Genomic DNA, 5,624 nt, shown 5'->3' with positions numbered 1-5,624 from the left:
AACCCTATTGTTTATAATATTTATCATTTTAATTATTTACATAATGATTTTAAAAATTTTAAATTAGTTGACAACAAAAAATAAGATTACCTATTAAAATATTCAGCAATTTCTATACTATGTACACCAATTAAAAATATAACAATATCAATTCAAAATTTGAAACTACAACAAATTAAAAATATAAAGTATAAAAAATAAAACAAAAAACATATTTTTACTAATAGAAAATAAACTGCAAAAAATATGGAGTGAAATTAATTATTGACTTTTTGTTTCTTTTCAATTACCAGTAGATTAGCGTTGTCACGAACATACGAAAATTTTAGAACAAGAAAAAAAGAACAAATTTTCAGCTTTGTAAAGAAGGCTTCAACCATTTATATTTTTTTCTTACATTGAACATGTTTTCTCTAATTCCTGAAAAAGATAGACTAAAATAAAAATTATTTAGGTAGAGAAATCTAATATTAACATAATAAATAAAAAAAAATTTCAAAGATATTCATTAAAAGCTACATCAATTTTTTTAACCAAAATTTAATACTTTGTTCTTTGAATTTCTCGAACTTGGTTTAAAATATGAGGTGAATAACAAAATAAAAAAAATTAACATAATTGAAGTTAGGTTTTAATTAGCTGCATTGTTGATTCTTTTTGTCTTTGGTTTTCTTTGGACATAATCAGCAACTACAATATAATCATGATCATGTTCATGAATAATACAATCTCATTCCTCATAATTAAGAACTACAATCTCATTCCTCATAATTAAGAACTGGTTGGTATCAACCAAATACTTTATATTTGTTTAGTGCAACTATACACACCATATAACAAAAGATTACAATGACTAAGTCACAAATTTACTCATTGCACATATTTTTAAAGTTCAGAGCATGAAAAGCCTAAGCTTCAAAATACAATACATATCCTAAAATAACATAAAAAAGTTTCAAACTAGTTAATGTACTACTTCTTAGTTACAGAAACTTGAATCAGCTTATCCTCTTTCGAAACCATTTCAAATACACATGAATCTCTGGTTTTAAATTTGTGCATTTTCACAAAATCTTTTCATTTAGGACCAATTTTGTATTCTCGTTCTTTGCCTTTTCTTTTCAAAATATGCATTTCAAACCTTGTAGTAATCTTTGATTTCTTAACAATGAACTTCCAATTTTTTTATCCTCCTAGCTCAAGTAGTAACTTATCAAATTGATACGGAATATACTGCAAAAAATAAATAAATAAATAAAATTAATTAAAAAAATTAAAATAACTAATAAATATAAAACTATCATTATGCAAACTTACAACTCGATCAGCCTTGACATCATGCTTAGTCAATGTCTTACAATGATGTAGAATAAGATATCTGCTTGTTTCAATGATAATTTATAAAAAAATTTCATCAAATTAAAAATCATAACAATCAAACATGTAAAATGATGTTATACAAAATATTCTAAAATAGAAAGTAATTCTTTTACCTAATACATTTTGATTGTAACAAACTGAACTACCAATTAGTTTATATAGAGAATGACAAAATCAAGAACTTATATAACACTAGGATAATATTAAATAAACACACCCTCTCTTTTTTGTCTTTGATCTATTCTGGACAGCGCTTGCTTTTGAATTCTTCTTGACAATTCTTTGTATCTCAGGCCTACAAGTGCAATTAATAAAAAAGGAAAAAATTTCAGAAATAATTGAAAAAAATAGACAACTTAAGAAGCAAATAGCAACATGATATTATACAATGAATTATAGACATATTTAAAAATAAATATATTAATAAATATAATAATTAAAGTATAACATGTACAAAATTAACAATAATTAAAAAAAAACTGTAAATTCTTACCTTTTTCATATTCTCATGCATCCCATTATCTTCTATACCAGAAGCAACATCATCCAATGCATCAAAGTAATTTAACCCTAATTTATCCTGGATAACTTTTAACAAAGATATCCCAATAATATCTTTTACATAGTGAGATTCATAAAAATCTATATAGATTGGATTATTTCGCTTATCTAGAGGAGCCATAAAGAATATTCCATTTGTGACATACATTAAACAAATCCTCACCATGCTTCTGAAGTTATAGAAAACAAGTAATTTCTCTATTTCAGGTGAAGGTATCCAGATTCTTTCTTCTCGAGTTTTTATTTTAAACTTGATGCAATTGTCACAGAGATCAATTAGGACAATTTCATATTTTAATTCAGTACCATATCTAGTAATTATTCTATCTAGAACCAACACATCATCCTAAAAAAAACACTTATCACATACATTTATTTTATCATGATATATTTTACTAATTCAGTTACATGTAATTTATTTATTTTTTACATGGTTACTAAAAAAAAGCACAAATTATATATTAATTTAAATGTGTACCCGTCCTTTGTATGCACCGAATGTAATGCTTGATTCTTTATCAAGTGGCCAATGTTGTTTTGTACCAAAGAAACACCTAAATCAACTCCATTCAGTATGCTTATAACACAGAACAAAAAATCATTAATAGAAAATACAAATAATAAACTATCTACCTTTTGCGATCACTTCTACATGCAACAACACTCATGTTGGGAGAACAACTTTTAAAAAAATTCTTTGGTTTATCTGCAAACAAACAGAAAAAAAGGAACAACAGTAATTTTTTATTAACGTAACTTTTTTATAACAAAAAATGTGATAATAATAGTAACAGTACAAATGAGTTGTTTCAAAAAACAGCATTCCCCTTCTCACAAAATATTTTTGAATTCTGCATATTCAGACTTGAAAAATCAACTTATGAACTCAATTTTTTCAAAACCCAAAAACTTCAGTTAATAAAGTTAATGAAAAGAAAGATACCATCAGAGAAAAGATATGCAAAAGAAAAAACAACGAATAAAAGGTTGTGCGGTGGGAGTACAATGATCAGAATAAAACTTCACCTTCTTGTAGTCTCAATCTGTCAACAACCCAAAAAAAATCGTTGTCTGCGAAGAAGCTACTGAAAACGTTGTTATCAGACAAGTCGTGGGTGCTGGCATGCACTGTAGTCAACGAATCCGTGGTAGGAGGTTATGCGGGTTTACTGTTAAAAGGTTGGATCTTTAGGATTTTTTGGTTGAATGAGGTGAGAAGTTAGAGAGAGATGAAGAAGGGCCACCGGATTCACTTTTGTTTCTTTTTTCTTTTTTGAAGGGGTGAGGGTCCGTGGCTTTTGGTTTTCTTCATCTGCTTTTTGGTTTTCACTTACAAAGTAATTTTTTTAATTTTTATCTAATTAAAAAAACAATAATAAGTAAAAAAAAATTATCCTTTTTATCCTATACTGAATGTTAATTATAAATATCACCATTTTCTTTATGTATTCCAAGACTGTACAATTATTAGTTACGAGTGTAAAATTAATAACAATAAATATCATAATAATAACGTCATATGTTATCAATATTAAATAGGATATACTTTATTTTTAGATTACATGATGATATATTACATTATTTAAAACTGAATTTAAAATTGTTTTGAAAACCCTATTTTTCTACTTTCTCATAAAAAAAACTATATCAATACTAATTTTGTTTCTAGCATTTTAATACTATAATTATTATTTTCCACTGTATTATTATTATTATTATTATACTAACAATATAAAAGACTAGAGCAAATAAGTAATACTCTTCATCATATTATTATTCTAATACCAACCTATTTTGGTTGAAGAAAACCCGAATTGAAGCATGATCTAAAGGAGCTTCAATATGCAGCACATCCTCCATTTTCCAACAGATTTTTAATGCAGTTGTCCAAAACTCTATAATCAAATTAAAGAATACATATCTATATCCCATTTCTAGACACAGAAAGAAAGGTAAATAAATAAAGATACATGACTTGAACTTTAAAATATAAGACAAATTAACAAAGCAGAAATAATTTTTCAATAGTTGATAGTATAATAGATGCATGTATATTTTTTTCTTCTTTCATAGTAGTGATCCCTGAATTAGATTATTTATCACAAAAAAGAGATATATTTTTTAAGATATTGGTTACAACACAAAAATATACATCACCACATTTGTGATAAAAATAAAGTTATGGTACAAAAAAAGAACCCTAATTCAAAATCTCATGTATTTTTCCTTCCTTTTATTATGAAAACAAAAGAAATCCAACAAAATCTAGAATTTTGACCATAAATAAAGAGTCATTATTTAAACATAATTAAAAAATATGAGATATGTGCAAGGAAATTGAGGAATAATAAATAAGAAGTGACAAGCTATAATATAGAATTCAAAGAGAATAGGTAAAAAGGGTCATACCTTTTAGAATACTACAAGTACATTCATTGTGCATATAGGACACAAAGTCTCTTCCACAAATTCACAACTCCAGCTGAACAAAGAAAATCAAATAAGAGAGAAAGATTTATTCAATGAATTATGAAATAAAGGGAAAAAATATGAGCTTTGAATATGAATCATTATTATGTAAGAAATCTATCTTATATTTTATCTTGTCTTCTATGGATACTTATGGGTAAAATACACCCAACAGTTAGAAATCTCTAAACTCAATTACACCAGAAGTTTCATTAAAAAGGAAAAGAAAAGATATGTCTTTACAAAATAGATATCCAAAAAAATAAAAACCAACAAATTAGAAAAAGAACAAAAGAAAGAACTGTAAGTAAACATATCAAAATTTTTTCCCAATAAATTTTTAATAGAGAACAATATTAAACATTATAAAAACACACAAAGGAGAATAAATTAAACATAATTTATACAACAACAAGGAACATTAAGCAACATATTTAAACATAATTTATAAAATAATAAGCAACATAATCAATATTAACTCATCATCATTAGAGGAAACAGCAGCACATTGCATATAATGCATTGAAAACTTAGATCTACCTTCTCCCCCTTCTAAATGTTCCTAAAAAAAATAAATTGAAAGTATATATAAGTTTATTAGACTTTAATTTATGAATCTCATGTACAAAAAAATATAGCTAATTATTAATTAAAAGAAAATAAATAGTTAGGCTAACATAAGCAAACACTATACACTGACTTATCACAATTTAAAAAATAACAAAGGTTAAAAAAAGAATAGTTGAAATTCCAATAGGAATCAAATGGAGGAAAAAAAAGAGAAAAGCAGAACAACAATCTTTGACCTCACTCCACTAATAAGCCTCTTTAGTTGTTATTTAGTTCTATTCATTGTTTGCAATCATAGCTTGTTCATCTGATTACCTGAAATTATAAGATAACCAACAGAATAGAGACACTTCAAAGGTTCATAGTGAATTTCAATGGGATTTACAGCCTCTACAGAAGCCCAACTACTGGCAAAGATAGATACTCCTCAGCAAGGTGCAAGAGACACATTGAGAAGTTCAAGTGAAGCAACAAATAAGTATATATCCAATAAGAAACAAAACCCATTCAATTGAATTAGAATAAAACTGACAATGATTAGTCTTAGTATAAGTTAATTTTTTTTAAAATAAAATAACTCAAACTCTGAAAAAAAAAGCAGCCAAAAACACGAAATCAAAAATAAAAGATTCAGAAAAAAAAAA

General features: G+C 25.9%; 1 long non-coding RNA gene across 1 annotated transcript; it reads right to left on the bottom strand.

Annotated features, from left to right (window-relative positions):
* LOC110267042 lies at positions 1,882 to 3,242 on the bottom strand. The gene is made up of 3 exons (XR_002354350.1): positions 2,968 to 3,242; positions 2,575 to 2,647; positions 1,882 to 2,495 (listed from the first exon to the last, which is right to left on the bottom strand). It is a non-coding gene; the product is annotated as an uncharacterized LOC110267042 (long non-coding RNA).

Source organism: Arachis ipaensis, chromosome B09, assembly GCF_000816755.2.
Source record: "Arachis ipaensis cultivar K30076 chromosome B09, Araip1.1, whole genome shotgun sequence".
Taxonomy (NCBI): Eukaryota; Viridiplantae; Streptophyta; class Magnoliopsida; order Fabales; family Fabaceae; genus Arachis; species Arachis ipaensis.
This window is presented reverse-complemented; position numbering and strand designations above follow the sequence as displayed.